This window comes from Schistocerca piceifrons, chromosome 2 (genome assembly GCF_021461385.2).
Source record: "Schistocerca piceifrons isolate TAMUIC-IGC-003096 chromosome 2, iqSchPice1.1, whole genome shotgun sequence".
NCBI lineage: Eukaryota > Metazoa > Arthropoda > Insecta > Orthoptera > Acrididae > Schistocerca > Schistocerca piceifrons.
The window spans coordinates 306,506,166-306,525,142 of record NC_060139.1 but is presented as its reverse complement, the minus strand read 5'-3'; positions in this window follow the sequence as shown (position 1 = coordinate 306,525,142).

Here is an 18,977-nt window from a genome sequence, read left to right as displayed (position 1 = left end):
ACAAAGGCGCAATATTATGTGTCATGCTGTAAATCACTCTGCCATTCAACTAATAATTCGTAATCAATTGGCTTCAATCAATCACATGCACTTACATGTAATACTAGCTACGCTATGGATTAATATGTCACCATAATCTGGATTATTCGAATTAGAACCTTGTTTCTACATTTAATTCTCTCTCTACCATTCCACTCCCGAACAGCGCGTGGGAAAAACGAACACCTAAACCTTTCTGTTCGAGCTCTGATTTCTCTTATTTTTTTTTGATGATCATTCCTACCTATGTAGGTTGGGCTCAACAAAATATTTTCGCATTCGGAAGAGAAAGTTGGTGACTGAGATTTCGTAAATAGATCTCGCCGCGACGAAAAACGTCTTTGCTTTAATGACTTCCATCCCAACTCGCATATCATATCTGCCACACTCTCTCCCCTATTACGTGATAATACAAAACGAGCTGCCCTTTTTTGCACCCTTTCGATATCCTCCGTCAATCCCACCTGGTAAGGATCCCACACCATGCAGCAATTATTCTAACAGAGGACGAACGAGTTTAGTGTAAGCTGTCTCTTTAGAGGACTTGTTGCATCTTCTAAGTGTCCTGCCAATGAAACGCAACCTTTGGCTCGCCTTCCCCACAATATTATCTATGTGGTCTTTCCAACTGAAGTTGTTCGTAATTTTAACACCCAGGTACTTAGTTGAATTGACAGCCTTGAGAATTGTACTATATATCGAGTAATCAAATTTCAACGGATTTCTTTTAGAACTCATGTGGATCACCTCTCACTTTTCGTTATTTAGCGACAACTGCCACCTGCCACACCATACAGCAATCTTTCCTAAATCACTTTGCAACTGATACTGGTCTTCAGATGACCTTACTAGACGGTAAATTACAGTATCATCTGCGAACAACCTAAGAGAACTGCTCAGATTGTCACCCAGGTCATTTATATAGATCAGGAACAGCAGAGGTCCCAGGACGCTTCCCTGGGGAACACCTGATATCACTTCAGTTTTACTCGATGATTTGCCGTCTATTGCTACGAACTGTGACCTTCCTGACAGGAAATCACCACTCCAGTCGCAAAACTGAGACGATACCCCATAGGCCTGCAGTTTGATTAGAAGTCTCTTGTGAGGAACGGTGTCAAAAGCTTTCCGGAAATCCAGAAATACGGAATAAACCTGAGATCCCCTGTCGATAGCGGCCATTACTTCGCGCGAATAAAGAACTAGCTGCGTTGCACAAGAACGATGTTTTCTGAATCCATGCTGATTACGTGTCAATAGATCGTTGCCTTCGAGGTGATTCATAACGTTTGAATACTGTATATGCTCCAAAACCCTACTGCAAAACGACGTCAATGATATAGGTCTGTAGTTTGATGGATTACTCCTACTACCCTTCTTAAACACTGGTGCAACCTGCACAATTTTCCAATCTGCAGGTACAGATCTATCGGTGAGCGAGCGGTTGTATATGATTGCTAAGTAGGGAGCTATTGTATCAGCGTAATCTGAAAGGAACTTGATCGGTAAACAATCTGGACCTGAAGACTTGCCCGTATCAAGCGATTTGAGTTGCTTCGCAACCCCTGGGGTTTCCAGAATGAGATTTTCGCTCTGCAGCGGAGTGTGCGCTGATATGAAACTTCCTGGCAGATTAAAACTGTGTGCCTGACCGAGACTCGAACTCGGGACCTTTGCCTTTCGCGGGCAAGTGGTCTACCATCTGAGCTACCGAAGCACGACTCACGCCCGGTACTCACAGCTTTACTTCTGCCAGTATCTCATCTCCTACGTTCCAAACTTTACAGAAGCTCTCCTGCGAACCTTGCAGAAATAGCACTCCTGAAAGTAGGGATACTGTGGAGACATGGCTTAGTCACAGCCTGGGGGATGTTTCTGAAGAGTCTGGTACATACAACATATATGTTAGAGGGAACGTAAGACATGTTATTTGATCTTATGTGTGCCAAAGTGCAGTGCCACACCTCTGCACACAGCATTCTTCCATCGCATGTCTCTGTATTTCGCTCTGTGGAATTCAAACGTCTAATATTTTGTAATGAGTGCCATCAAACTATATTCAGGCCAGTGGAAATTAAAATGTCCTGTGGTGCCTCTCCAGCTCCCAGGACTGGGATTATTTGTAACCGGCAGAACAAGAACTCTTCAGAAAATTTGCAGTCTTTACTGCTTATTAACTAATAACTTGCTGTTTTGTGTGACATAAAATTAAATATACGATACATAATACGAGTAAAGACAAGAGACAAGCAAGGTAGTACATGTTTCTTCAATCTTTAAGTCCTAGCTTTTTTTTCTCTCTATTCTTGCCACAGCTTTATATGGCGTACTTTCCTTTCTGGGAAAGAATCTATTACCTCATCAAAGTTTGTCACCGTTTTGCTACATGAAAAAAACGAAATGTCGTCGTCTAATACTAGAAACGCTGTTAATACAAATAGTACTTAAGACTGGTGTGGTTTCTCGATGTGATTACACGTATTTTGTCACTGTCTGATAGATAAAACAAAATGGGCCTGCCTAATATTGCTGCAATTGTTACACACACCTGTTTTGGCACAAATGGTCATTTTTATTACACGACGAAATATAGTTCACAAAGTACCAATATCAAATGCCTATTAGGCCTACTACAAGCAAAAAGTTTTGTGTGACTCCCTGTTTCTTCTCCTTCCTCGTTCTAAGAAACAATATTGTCATCACTAATTCTGTAACTATTCCTGCCAGTGTCAAAACTTTTTCTCTGATTAACTTCACTAACCCTGCCACAATCGCCGATTTAGTTATCCCGCATTTATTCTCCGGTTAACGCGTTATTATGTGTTTGTACAACGCGTTTTTCGCGCTACTCCCAGAATGGAACTTTAGTGGCTGCTTGCTGGGGACTGTATAACTAGCCCTTACTAGGGAACCTCCCCATCGCACCCCCCTCAGATTTAGTTGTAAGTTGGCACAGTGGATAGGCCTTGAAAAACTGAACACAGATCAATCGAGGAAACAGGAAGAAGCTGTGCAGAACTATGAAAAAAATAAGCAAAATATACAAACTGAGTAGTCCATGTACAAGATAGGCAACATCAAGGATAGTGTAAGCTGAGGAGCGCCGTGGTCCCGTGGTTAGCGTGAGCAGCTGCGAAACAAGAGGTCCTGGGTTCTAGTCTTCCCTCGAGTAAAAAGTTTGCTTTCTTTATTTTCGCAAAGTTATGATCTCTCCGTTCGTTCATTGGGGTCTCTGTTCACTGTAATAAGTTTAGTGTCTGTGTTTTGCGACCGCACCGCAATACCGTGCGATTAGTTGACGAAAGGACGTGCCTCTCCAATGGGAACCGAAAACATTTGATAGAAAGTTCATAGGTCAACCGATTCCTCCACAGGAAAAAACGTCTGATATATTCTATGCGAGACTGCTGACGGCATGTGCGTCACATGACAGGAATATGTTGTTGACCCACCTAACTTGTACACTTGGCGAATGTGTAAAAAGATTCTTCTACCTTGGCCGATTTAGGTTTTCTTGTGGATGTGATAATCACTCCCAAAAAAGTGATGAAAACATAAGAGTTTGTCACATAAACTGAAAATAAAAAATTAAACTTTTCACTCGAGGGAAGACTTGAACCCATGACCTCTCGTTCCACAGCTGCTCACGCTAACCACTTTTTTTTTATTCACCAAAAACAGTAACAAAAATGGCTACAATGAAATGACATAAATAAGGTGACAGATAATTGCAATCATAAATTACCACTGGACCACGGCGCTCCTGAGCTCACATACCCCTAGATGTTACATATCTTGCTCATGGACTACTCAGTTTGTATATTTTGCTTATTTTTTTCATAGTTCCACACAATTTCTTCCTCTTTTCTCGATTGATCTGTGTTCAGGTTTTCTAGGCCTATCCACTGTGCCAACATATAACTAAATCTGAGGGGGGGGGGGGGTGCGATGGGGAGGTTGCCTTGTTAGTAGTGTAGCGGTCTAGGCAAAACTTTTCTGTCAAAATTTCAGTTTCTTGGATACACGGAGAAGACAATACGTAATCTTTGTTGTTTGTTATTCCTGTTAGTCGTTTATTTCCACTCTGGTAGTCTAGATGTATGGAATTCGCTAGTAATTATAACAACGCTGGTGATTTGTAAACCCAGTCAACCACATAAACAGCGATTGGCATTCACCCTTCCGGTATTCCGCTCAGCTTGTATAAACCTGTCCCCTTTTGTGCAGGAAAGTTCATTTATAGATGCGACTGGGATTCCCCTGGCAAAGACATTTCATACACTATGCACGCATTCAAAAATCAACTTATGATTCATTCAAAAATCAAATCAGAATTTGTTCAAAAATGTTAAAAAACCAACAGTGATGCGTTAAAAATCATAGGAGTAATTGATATATCAATGTGCGCTCGATGCTAGGCCTTTTATGAAACAAGTCCCTGCTGATGATGATGAAGACTGTTATGAAAATCTAACATGGCAAATTAAGAGAACTTTTTATCCATGTGAGTAAAATTATTGCATAAAACTGATAACTGAGCATCTTAGAGAGATCTCTTCAGGGTCCTTGGGAGTCTTACACTTGCATGTCAATATATTTACTCCCTAATAGTATTTATTGTTAATAATAGGTGTAATTTTACTATGTTCAGTGAAATGAACTTGCAAAATACAGGAAGTGAAAATAATGTCCATATACACTATGCATCCCTGCTTGCGATTCAGAATGGACTTCTATAATTAATTATAATTAAGCATAATGTTTAGACTGGAGAATGAATGTGTTGGTTAATATTAAAGTTTGTATTAAACACAATGACGTTACTGTAATATGTAGCTTTGTATGAAGTATGAGAGAAAACAGCACTTGAATAAAAAAATCTGTTTCTAGCTTTCAGGATTATTAGTTCCTTCCTCTGGGAAGATGCATGTATTTCGAAAGATTGGGAAAGAGGGGAAGATAACTTAGACCACCTGTGCAGAACACTAGCTTGACCTATTCATGAGTATTGCTCAAACGTTTAACAGAACACATTGAAGCAACTCAAAGGTGGGCTGCTAGATAAGTTACCAGTGGGTTCAAACAACATGCAAGTATTATGAAGATGCTTGGCGGACCCATTAGAGGATCCCTGGAGGGAAAACAATGTTCTTTGTGGAAAACTATTGAGAAAATTTACAGAACCAGCATTTAGAGCTGATTGCAGAACCATTCTACCACCACCGATGTATATTTGGCATAAGGACGATGAAGATTGGAGAAATTAGGTTTAATATGGAGGCATATAGATAGCCTTTCTTCCCTCACTCTATTTGCTAGTGGAAATGAAAAGGAAATGATTTGTAGTGGTACAAGGTACCCTCCACTATGCATCATTTGGTTGCTTGCATAGTATCTATATACATATTAAAATAAGGAAGAAAATCGTTTACAACATTAAAATATATTAGTCAAAACTAACCCAAAACTTCACGATTTATTATCAAATGTTTGTTCCCTATTTAACTGTATGTTATACAGTATGATAATCAGTGGCTTGCATCTGTAAGAGTCTTACAATTTTGGAGATCTGAGTGTTGCTTAGATCTATTAATAATTCCTCATTCAGCTCTGTTTATCAAAACGCCACATGACAATGAACTGGGTTTTGAAAAACCACATATAGGAAGATGTGATTGACATACAGCTATTTGCTTACAGAACTATGACGATGAAAATTTAAGCATATCAGTCACACAGATTGGGCAAGAGCACATACCCAAGCTAGAGCACTATATTGGATTACCCCTCCTCCCTCCTTCCCTAGAAAGCTTGGCTGGAGTAACAAGCTTATCTGTAGCGTAAGTCTGATGTCTACATTAAGTTGAAAGGTAATAATTTCGTTGACATCTGTGGAACTCAGCGAATGTGGTAACATACAGATGTGGGGCTTTCCCTGATATTGTGTTTGCGCCATATTTAAATGCACTTTTCGAAATTTAATGCATTTTTCATAATAGAAACTAAAACTACTGGATCATGCCTGATAACATACGTTACACAATGAACAAGCATGCGACGTGTGTTTCGATGCATATTATGTACATATTGTGTACACAAACTGCAAGGGGCGTTCCACTACACAACTTTGATCCATTTTTGCTCATTTGATACTGCTGGTATAGATGTAAAGGCAAATTCGTAGTTAAGTATTGCAAACGTCTGTGTAGTAGTTACATTAGAAAGCTGCACTTAATATGTTAAAAAAACATTTGGAGACTTATGACAAAGGCGCAATATTATGTGTCATGCTGTAAATCACTCTGCCATTCAACTAATAATTCGTAATCAATTGGCTTCAATCAATCACATGCACTTACATGTAATACTAGCTACACTATGGATTAATATGTCACCATAATCTGGATTATTCGAATTAGAACCTTGTTTCTACATTTAATTCTCTCTCTACCATTCCACTCCCGAACAGCGCGTGGGAAAAACGAACACCTAAACCTTTCTGTTCGAGCTCTGATTTCTCTTATTTTCTTTTGATGATCATTCCTACCTATGTAGGTTGGGCTCAACAAAATATTTTCGCATTCGGAAGAGAAAGTTGGTGACTGAGATTTCGTAAATAGATCTCGCCGCGACGAAAAACGTCTTTGCTTTAATGACTTCCATCCCAACTCGCATATCATATCTGCCACACTCTCTCCCCTATTACGTGATAATACAAAACGAGCTGCCCTTTTTTGCACCCTTTCGATATCCTCCGTCAATCCCACCTGGTAAGGATCCCACACCATGCAGCAATTATTCTAACAGAGGACGAACGAGTTTAGTGTAAGCTGTCTCTTTAGTGGACTTGTTGCATCTTCTAAGTGTCCTGCCAATGAAACGCAACCTTTGGCTCGCCTTCCCCACAATATTATCTATGTGGTCTTTCCAACTGAAGTTGTTCGTAATTTTAACACCCAGGTACTTAGTTGAATTGACAGCCTTGAGAATTGTACTATATATCGAGTAATCAAATTTCAACGGATTTCTTTTAGAACTCATGTGGATCACCTCTCACTTTTCGTTATTTAGCGACAACTGCCACCTGCCACACCATACAGCAATCTTTTCTAAATCGCTTTGCAACTGATACTGGTCTTCAGATGACCTTACTAGACGGTAAATTACAGTATCATCTGCGAACAACCTAAGAGAACTGCTCAGATTGTCACCCAGGTCATTTATATAGATCAGGAACAGCAGAGGTCCCAGGACGCTTCCCTGGGGAACACCTGATATCACTTCAGTTTTACTCGATGATTTGCCATCTATTGCTACGAACTGTGACCTTCCTGACAGGAAATCACCACTCCAGTCGCAAAACTGAGACGATACCCCATAGGCCTGCAGCTTGATTAGAAGTCTCTTGTGAGGAACGGTGTCAAAAGCTTTCCGGAAATCCAGAAATACGGAATCAACCTGAGATCCCCTGTCGATAGCGGCCATTACTTCGCGCGAATAAAGAACTAGCTGCGTTGCACAAGAACGATGTTTTCTGAATCCATGCTGATTACGTGTCAATAGATCGTTGCCTTCGAGGTGATTCATAACGTTTGAATACTGTATATGCTCCAAAACCCTACTGCAAAACGACGTCAATGATATAGGTCTGTAGTTTGATGGATTACTCCTACTACCCTTCTTAAACACTGGTGCAACCTGCACAATTTTCCAATCTGCAGGTACAGATCTATCGGTGAGCGAGCGGTTGTATATGATTGCCAAGTAGGGAGCTATTGTATCAGCGTAATCTGAAAGGAACTTAATCGGTAAACAATCTGGACCTGAAAACTTGCCCGTATCAAGCGATTTGAGTTGCTTCGCAACCCCTAGGGTTTCCAGAATGAGATTTTCGCTCTGCAGCGGAGTGTGCGCTGATATGAAACTTCCTGGCAGATTAAAACTGTGTGCCTGACCGAGACTCGAACTCGGGACCTTTGCCTTTCGCGGGCAAGTGGTCTACCATCTGAGCTACCGAAGCACGACTCACGCCCGGTACTCACAGCTTTACTTCTGCCAGTATCTCATCTCCTACGTTCCAAACTTTACAGAAGCTCTCCTGCGAACCTTGCAGAAATAGCACTCCTGAAAGTAGGGATACTGTGGAGACATGGCTTAGTCACAGCCTGGGGGATGTTTCTGAAGAGTCTGGTACATACAACATATATGTTAGAGGGAACGTAAGACATGTTATTTGATCTTATGTGTGCCAAAGTGCAGTGCCACACCTCTGCACACAGCATTCTTCCATCGCACGTCTCTGTATTTCGCTCTGTGGAATTCAAACGTCTAATATTTTGTAATGAGTGCCATCAAACTATATTCAGGCCAGTGGAAATTAAAATATCCTGTGGTGCCTCTCCAGCTCCCAGGGATGGGATTATTTGTAACCGGCAGAACAAGAACTCTTCAGAAAATTTGCAGTCTTTACTGCTTATTAACTAATAACTTGCTGTTTTGTGTGACATAAAATTAAATATACGATACATAATACGAGTAAAGACAAGAGACAAGCAAGGTAGTACATGTTTCTTCAATCTTTAAGTCCTAGCTTTTTTTTCTCTCTATTCTTGCCACAGCTTTATATGGCGTACTTTCCTTTCTGGGAAAGAATCTATTACCTCATCAAAGTTTGTCACCGTTTTGCTACATGAAAAAAACGAAATGTCGTCGTCTAATACTAGAAACGCTGTTAATACAAATAGTACTTAAGACTGGTGTGGTTTCTCGATGTGATTACACGTATTTTGTCACTGTCTGATAGATAAAACAAAATGGGCCTGCCTAATATTGCTGCAATTGTTACACACACCTGTTTTGGCACAAATGGTCATTTTTATTACACGACGAAATATAGTTCACAAAGTACCAATATCAAATGCCTATTAGGCCTACTACAAGCAAAAAGTTTTGTGTGACTCCCTGTTTCTTCTCCTTCCTCGTTCTAAGAAACAATATTGTCATCACTAATTCTGTAACTATTCCTGCCAGTGTCAAAACTTTTTCTCTGATTAACTTCACTAACCCTGCCACAATCGCCGATTTAGTTATCCCGCATTTATTCTCCGGTTAACGCGTTATTATGTGTTTGTACAACGCGTTTTTCGCGCTACTCCCAGAATGGAACTTTAGTGGCTGCTTGCTGGGGACTGTATAACTAGCCCTTACTAGGGAACCTCCCCATCGCACCCCCCTCAGATTTAGTTGTAAGTTGGCACAGTGGATAGGCCTTGAAAAACTGAACACAGATCAATCGAGGAAACAGGAAGAAGCTGTGCAGAACTATGAAAAAAATAAGCAAAATATACAAACTGAGTAGTCCATGTACAAGATAGGCAACATCAAGGATAGTGTAAGCTGAGGAGCGCCGTGGTCCCGTGGTTAGCGTGAGCAGCTGCGAAACAAGAGGTCCTGGGTTCTAGTCTTCCCTCGAGTAAAAAGTTTGCTTTCTTTATTTTCGCAAAGTTATGATCTCTCCGTTCGTTCATTGGGGTCTCTGTTCACTGTAATAAGTTTAGTGTCTGTGTTTTGCGACCGCACCGCAATACCGTGCGATTAGTTGACGAAAGGACGTGCCTCTCCAATGGGAACCGAAAACATTTGATAGAAAGTTCATAGGTCAACCGATTCCTCCGCAGGAAAAAACGTCTGATATATTCTATGCGAGACTGCTGACGGCATGTGCGTCACATGACAGGAATATGTTGTTGACCCACCTAACTTGTACACTTGGCGAATGTGTAAAAAGATTCTTCTACCTTGGCCGATTTAGGTTTTCTTGTGGATGTGATAATCACTCCCAAAAAAGTGATGAAAACATAAGAGTTTGTCACATAAACTGAAAATAAAAAATTAAACTTTTCACTCGAGGGAAGACTTGAACCCATGACCTCTCGTTCCACAGCTGCTCACGCTAACCACTTTTTTTTTATTCACCAAAAACAGTAACAAAAATGGCTACAATGAAATGACATAAATAAGGTGACAGATAATTGCAATCATAAATTACCACTGGACCACGGCGCTCCTGAGCTCACATACCCCTAGATGTTACATATCTTGCTCATGGACTACTCAGTTTGTATATTTTGCTTATTTTTTTCATAGTTCCACACAATTTCTTCCTCTTTTCTCGATTGATCTGTGTTCAGGTTTTCTAGACCTATCCACTGTGCCAACATATAACTAAATCTGAGGGGGGGGGGGGGGGGTGCGATGGGGAGGTTGCCTTGTTAGTAGTGTAGCGGTCTAGGCAAAACTTTTCTGTCAAAATTTCAGTTTCTTGGATACACGGAGAAGACAATACGTAATCTTTGTTGTTTGTTATTCCTGTTAGTCGTAATTTCCACTCTGGTAGTCTAGATCTATGGAATTCGCTAGTAATTATAACAACGCTGGTGATTTGTAAACCCAGTCAACCACATAAACAGCGATTGGCATTCACCCTTCCGGTATTCCGCTCAGCTTGTATAAACCTGTCCCCTTTTGTGCAGGAAAGTTCATTTATAGATGCGACTGGGATTCCCCTGGCAAAGACATTTCATACACTATGCACGCATTCAAAAATCAACTTATGATTCATTCAAAAATCAAATCAGAATTTGTTCAAAAATGTTAAAAAACCAACAGTGATGCGTTAAAAATCATAGGAGTAATTGATATATCAATGTGCGCTCGATGCTAGGCCTTTTATGAAACAAGTCCCTGCTGATGATGATGAAGACTGTTATGGAAATGTAACATGGCAAATTAAGAGAACTTTTTATCCATGTGAGTAAAATTATTGCATAAAACTGATAACTGAGCATCTTAGAGAGATCTCTTCAGGGTCCTTGGGAGTCTTACACTTGCATGTCAATATATTTACTCCCTAATAGTATTTATTGTTAATAATAGGTGTAATTTTACTATGTTCAGTGAAATGAACTTGCAAAATACAGGAAGTGAAAATAATGTCCATATACACTATGCATCCCTGCTTGCGATTCAGAATGGACTTCTATAATTAATTATAACTAAGCATAATGTTTAGACTGGAGAATGCATGTGTTGGTTAATATTAAAGTTTGTATTAAACACAATGACGTTACTGTAATATGTAGCTTTGTATGAAGTATGAGAGAAAACAGCACTTGAATAAAAAAATCTGTTTCTAGCTTTCAGGATTGTTAGTTCCTTCCTCTGGGAAGATGCATGTATTTCGAAAGATTGGGAAAGAGGGGAAGATAACTTAGACCACCTGTGCAGAACACTAGCTTGACCTATTCATGAGTATTGCTCAAACGTTTAACAGAACACATTGAAGCAACTCAAAGGTGGGCTGCTAGATAAGTTACCAGTGGGTTCAAACAACATGCAAGTATTATGAAGATGCTTGGCGGACTCATTAGAGGATCCCTGGAGGGAAAACAATGTTCTTTGTGGAAAACTATTGAGAAAATTTACAGAACCAGCATTTAGAGCTGATTGCAGAACCATTCTACCACCACCGATGTATATTTGGCATAAGGACGATGAAGATTGGAGAAATTAGGTTTAATATGGAGGCATATAGATAGCCTTTCTTCCCTCACTCTATTTGCTAGTGGAAATGAAAAGGAAATGATTTGTAGTGGTACAAGGTACCCTCCAGTATGCATCATTTGGTTGCTTGCATAGTATCTATATACATATTAAAATAAGGAAGAAAATCGTTTACAACATTAAAATATATTAGTCAAAACTAACCCAAAACTTCACGATTTATTATCAAATGTTTGTTCCCTATTTAACTGTATGTTATACAGTATGATAATCAGTGACTTGCATCTGTAACGGTCTTACAATTTTGGAGATCTGAGTGTTGCTTAGATCTATTAATAATTCCTCATTCAGCTCTGTTTATCAACACGCCACATGACAATGAACTGGGTTTTGAAAAACCACATATAGGAAGATGTGATTGACATACAGCTATTTGCTTACAGAACTATGACGATGAAAATTTAAGCATATCAGTCACACAGATTGGGCAAGAGCACATACCCAAGCTAGAGCACTATATTGGATTACCCCTCCTCCCTCCTTCCCTAGAAAGCTTGGCTGGAGTAACAAGCTTATCTGTAGCGTAAGTCTGATGTCTACATTAAGTTGAAAGGTAATAATTTCGTTGACATCTGTGGAACTCAGCGAATGTGGTAACATACAGATGTGGGGCTTTCCCTGATATTGTGTTTGCGCCATATTTAAATGCACTTTTCGAAATTTAACGCATTTTTCATAATAGAAACTAAAACTACTGGATCATGCCTGATAACATATGTTACACAATGAACAAGCATGCGACGTGTGTTTCGATGCATATTATGTACATATTGTGTACACAAACTGCAAGGGGCGTTCCACTACACAACTTTGATCCATTTTTGCTCATTTGATACTGCTGGTATAGATGTAAAGGCAAATTCGTAGTTAAGTATTGCAAACGTCTGTGTAGTAGTTACAAGAAAGCTGCACTTAATATGTTAAAAAAACATTTGGAGACATTATGACAAAGGCGCAATATTATGTGTCATGCTGTAAATCACTCTGCCATTCAACTAATAATTCGTAATCAATTGGCTTCAATCAATCACATGCACTTACATGTAATACTAGCTACACTATGGATTAATATGTCACCATAATCTGGATTATTCGAATTAGAACCTTGTTTCTACATTTAATTCTCTCTCTACCATTCCACTCCCGAACAGCGCGTGGGAAAAACGAACACCTAAACCTTTCTGTTCGAGCTCTGATTTCTCTTATTTTCTTTTGATGATCATTCCTACCTATGTAGGTTGGGCTCAACAAAATATTTTCGCATTCGGAAGAGAAAGTTGGTGACTGAGATTTCGTAAATAGATCTCGCCGCGACGAAAAACGTCTTTGCTTTAATGACTTCCATCCCAACTCGCATATCATATCTGCCACACTCTCTCCCCTATTACGTGATAATACAAAACGAGCTGCCCTTTTTTGCACCCTTTCGATATCCTCCGTCAATCCCACCTGGTAAGGATCCCACACCATGCAGCAATTATTCTAACAGAGGACGAACGAGTTTAGTGTAAGCTGTCTCTTTAGTGGACTTGTTGCATCTTCTAAGTGTCCTGCCAATGAAACGCAACCTTTGGCTCGCCTTCCCCACAATATTATCTATGTGGTCTTTCCAACTGAAGTTGTTCGTAATTTTAACACCCAGGTACTTAGTTGAATTGACAGCCTTGAGAATTGTACTATATATCGAGTAATCAAATTTCAACGGATTTCTTTTAGAACTCATGTGGATCACCTCTCACTTTTCGTTATTTAGCGACAACTGCCACCTGCCACACCATACAGCAATCTTTTCTAAATCGCTTTGCAACTGATACTGGTCTTCAGATGACCTTACTAGACGGTAAATTACAGTATCATCTGCGAACAACCTAAGAGAACTGCTCAGATTGTCACCCAGGTCATTTATATAGATCAGGAACAGCAGAGGTCCCAGGACGCTTCCCTGGGGAACACCTGATATCACTTCAGTTTTACTCGATGATTTGCCATCTATTGCTACGAACTGTGACCTTCCTGACAGGAAATCACCACTCCAGTCGCAAAACTGAGACGATACCCCATAGGCCTGCAGCTTGATTAGAAGTCTCTTGTGAGGAACGGTGTCAAAAGCTTTCCGGAAATCCAGAAATACGGAATCAACCTGAGATCCCCTGTCGATAGCGGCCATTACTTCGCGCGAATAAAGAACTAGCTGCGTTGCACAAGAACGATGTTTTCTGAATCCATGCTGATTACGTGTCAATAGATCGTTGCCTTCGAGGTGATTCATAATGTTTGAATACTGTATATGCTCCAAAACCCTACTGCAAAACGACGTCAATGATATAGGTCTGTAGTTTGATGGATTACTCCTACTACCCTTCTTAAACACTGGTGCAACCTGCACAATTTTCCAATCTGCAGGTACAGATCTATCGGTGAGCGAGCGGTTGTATATGATTGCTAAGTAGGGAGCTATTGTATCAGCGTAATCTGAAAGGAACTTAATCGGTAAACAATCTGGACCTGAAGACTTGCCCATATCAAGCGATTTGAGTTGCTTCGCAACCCCTAGGGTTTCCAGAATGAGATTTTCGCTCTGCAGCGGAGTGTGCGCTGATATGAAACTTCCTGGCAGATTAAAACTGTGTGCCTGACCGAGACTCGACCTCGGGACCTTTGCCTTTCGCGGGCAAGTGGTCTACCATCTGAGCTACCGAAGCACGACTCACGCCCGGTACTCACAGCTTTACTTCTGCCAGTATCTCATCTCCTACGTTCCAAACTTTACAGAAGCTCTCCTGCTAACCTTGCAGAAATAGCACTCCTGAAAGTAGGGATACTGTGGAGACATGGCTTAGCCACAGCCTGGGGGATGTTTCCAGAAGTAAAGCTGTGAGTACCGGGCGTGAGTCGTGCTTCGGTAGCTCAGATGGTAGAGCTCTTGCATGCGAAAGGCAAAGGTCCCGAGTTCGAGTCTCGGTCGAGCACACAGTTTTAATCTGCCAGGAAGTTTCAACCCCTAGGGTATCTACTTCTAAGAAACTCATGCTAGCAGCTGTTCGTGTTTCAAATTCTGGAATATTCTATTCGTCTTCCCTGGTGAAGGAATTTCGGAAAACTCCGTTCAATAACTCCGCTTTAGCGGCACAGTCGTCGGTAACAGTACTATCGGCACTGCGCAGCGAGGGTATTGACTGCCTCTTGCCGCTTGTGTACTTTACATACGACCGGAATTTCTTCGGATTTTCTACCAAATTTCGAGACAATGTTTGGCTGTGGAACCTATTAAAGACATCTCGCACTATAGTCAGTGCCAAATTTCGCGCGTCTGTAAATTTTAACCAATCTCCGCGATTTCGCGTTTTCTGAACTTCGCATGCTTTTTCCGTTGCCTCTGCAACAGCGTTCGGACTGTTTTGTGTACCATGGGGGATCAGTTCCATCTCTTACCAATTTATGAGGTATGAATCTCTCAATTGCTGTTGCTACTATATCTTTTAATTTGAGCCACATCTCGTCTACATTTGCATAGTCAGTTCGGAAGGAATGGAGATTGTCTCTTGGGAAGGCTTCTAGTGACAACTTTATCCCCTTTTTTAAATAAAATTATTTTGCGTTTGTTTCTGATGGATTTGGAAGAAACGGTATTGAGCCTAGCTACAATGACCTTGTGATCAGTAATCCCTGTATCAGTCATGATGCTCTCTATTAGCTCTGGATTGTTTGTGGCTAAGAGGTCAAGTGTGTTTTCGCAACCATTTACAATTCGCGTGGGTTCGTGGACTAACTGCTCGAAATAATTTTCGGAGAAAGCATTTAGGACAATCTCGGAAGATGTTTTCTGCCTACCACCGGTTTTGAACAAGTATTTTTGCCAACATATCGAGGGAAGGTTGAAGTCCCACCAACTATAACCGTATGAGTGGGGTATTTATTTGTTACGAGACTTAAATTTTCTCTGAACTGTTCAGCAACTATATCATCAGAGTCTGGGGGTCGGTAGAAGGAGAAATTATTAACTTAGTTCGGCTGTTAAGTATAACCTCCACCCATACCAATTCGCACGGAGTATCTACTTCGATTTCACTACGAGATAAACCACCACTGACAGACACAAACACTCCACCACCAATTCTGCCTAATCTATCTTTCCTGAACACCGTCTGACACTTCGTAAATTTTCTGCAGAACTTTTTTCAGGCTTTAGCCAGCTTTCTGTACCTATAACGATTTCAGCTTCTGTGCTTTTTATTAGCACTTGTAGCTCACGGACTTTCCCAGCCCAACTACAACAGTTTACAACTACAATTCCGACTGTTCCTTGATCCAAGCACGTCCTGTATTTGCCATGCACCCTTTGAGATTGCAGCCCACCCCGTACTTTCCCGAGGCCTTCTAACCTAAAAAACCGCCCAGTCCACGCCACACAGCCTCCGCTACCCGTGTAGCCGCCAGCTGAGTGTAGTGAACTCTTGACCTATTCAGCGGAACCCGAAACCCCACCACCCTATGGCGCAAGTCAAGAAATCTGCAGCCAACACGGTCGCAAAACCGCCTGAGCCTCTGATTCAGACCCTCCATCCAGCTCTGCACCAAAGGTCCGCAGTCGGTTCTGTCAACGATGCTGCAGATGGTGAGCTCTGCCTTCATCTCGTAAGCAAGACCGGCAGCCTTCACCAAATCATATAGCCGCTGGAATCCAGAGAGAATTTCCTCAGATCCAAAGTGACATGAGCGACCACCTGCAGATGGGTGCACGCCGTACCCTTCATGGCATCCGGAAGGACCCTTTCCACATCTGGAATGGCTCCCCCCGGTATGCACACGGAGTGCACATTGGTTTTCTTCCCCTCTCTTGCTGCCATATTCCTAAGGGGCCCCATTACGCGCCTGACGTTGGAGCTCCCAACTACCAGTAAGCCCACCCTCTGCGACTGCCCGGATCTTGCAGACTAAGGGGCAACCTCTGCAACAGGACAAGCAGCCATGTCCGGCCGAAGATCAGTATCAGCCTGAGACAGAGCCTGAAACCGGTTCGTCAGACAAACTGGACAGGCCTTCCGTTCAGCCCTCCGGAATGTCTTTCGCCCCCTGCCATTTGGCTAGGTATTTTCCAAAGATCAGGAGTCAGCACTAGTGGAGTATTTTTGACTGCCAGTAGAATGCATTATGGGTTGACTCCAATTCAGGTGAGATTTCTTGGTTACCTGTATGGTTGTGTTTTACACTGCAAAATCCCTAAATCTTGCGAAGGAACAAAAATGGCGGGACATGATTGGTTCAAAGGCTTTATAGGATGACATAAGGCACTATCGTTGAGAACCCCAGAAGCACCAAGTTTATGGCTAGCAACCAGCTTCAACAAACCAAATGTTGATCTCTTTTTAAATAGTCACAAGTCTGTTTTTGAAAAATGTGAACTTACACCAGATCACATATTCAATTGCGATGAACCAGGAATATCTACAGTCAGTACACCACCTAATGTTGTTGCAAAATGTGATGAAAACCAAGTAGGTCAGACAACATCTGCAGAGGGAGGGGAGCAAATTATGGCATTATTCACTGTAAATGCCACTGGGAATGTTTTTGTCTCCAGTTTTTATTTTTCCAAGAATTAGGTATAAAGATTTCTTTTTAAAGGGAAATGGATTTATTTTTGTTAACCTTTCCACCACATTGTAGCCATTGACTCCAACCTCTTGACAAGTCAGTGTTGGCTCCGTTTAAAAGCCATTACAACTGAATTTGTAGTGACAGGTTACTAAATCACCCAGGAAAACTATTTCCATCTATTACATAGGTGAGCTGGTAGGACAAGCGTATCCACTGGCTGTCACACAGAATACTATTCTTTCTGGGTTTAGGAAATCTGGCATACATCTATATAACAGTGAGCCCTTCACAGAGGCACAAATTTTTATATATTCTGTAACTGATCGTCCTCTTCCATCTCCGCAAGTTTCCCTTGAATCAGATGGACAAGAACCTACTACATCTAAAGAATCGATTCAGTCAAGTGTTTCTTCACACGTTTCTTCCGTTTTAGTTGAAAAAGAATGTATAATTGGCAGTTCTTCAGTGATGCAAGCAATAAGTCCTGAATAGATTCGTCCTTTTCCGAAAGCAGAACCATGAAGAGAAGCTAAAAGAGGAAGGAGAAGGGATAAAAATTCGGATTTTAACTAGCACTGCAGAAGGCGCAGAGGCAGAAAGATTAGCATGTGAATGGAAAACAAAGCAATCAGAAAAATCAAGTAGACCCAGACCTAAAGTGGCTAAAATTTTTCAAAAAGAATACATTTGATGAAGATCCTGAATCACCAGCGGATGTCAAGTAAAAAGAATTTGATGATAACCTTGACATGTTCCTGAGCTCTGAGGAAGATGAAATGGAAGAAACAGACTGGGAAGGCAATCCAATGAAGAGTCAGGAAGAAGACTCTGTTCTTGTAAAGTTTTCTACAACAAAATCTGTCATTTATTACATTGGCAGAATAATTAATTGTTATCCAAAGGATGAAATCTAAATTACATTTATGAGGAAAAAAAGTGGAGTTTCTAAATTCTATTTCCCAGTTGAAAAAGATGTTAGTCTTGTGGAAACAGCAGATATTTTAATGTAGTTAGCAGCCCCCTTATGTTCTGGAAGCACTGAACATGTGTAATCTTTGTATACATTGTCTGTAAATCTTTCAATGTAGAATGTACAGTAGTGCTGTAGACCAATAAAAGTTATATGTTCAACAGAATCTTGACAAACTAGCGCCGTATGATGTTGTCCCACACCTCCCTAGTTCTGTCCCATTCCCCCTTCAGGTATGGGAGGTGTGGGATATTTGCGCCAACTTACAGTACACTTCATAAATCACTGTTGAGGTGAATTATGCTGTCCATTTTCCTGAATTTGTGTGCATCAAAGATGGATGTAATATTATCTGTCATTAACTACATTGTAGAGTCTATTGGAAATGAATGAGAATGAATAATTTAAATAATGTCACATTCCTCCCACTCTTACCCTACTCCTCAGAACTAGATGAGGAGTTTAGTCGTGTAAGACAAATGAATGAAACTATACTGGGGCCAGGTAGTGATGTAAATTTGTTTATTGAAAAATGTGAATTAATAGTTAAAAAGATATTGAAGAGTAAGACAAGAATTGCTATGTATGGTGATTTCAACATAGAAATAGCAGACACCCCGAGGCAAGTCACTAGGACATTCATCAATATGCTAAGATCATTAGACCTCTATTGTGCAAATAACCGTGCCACAAGTAAGAATGCCTGCACAGACAATATTGTTGTGAACTTCCAAAAGGAAGATTTTAC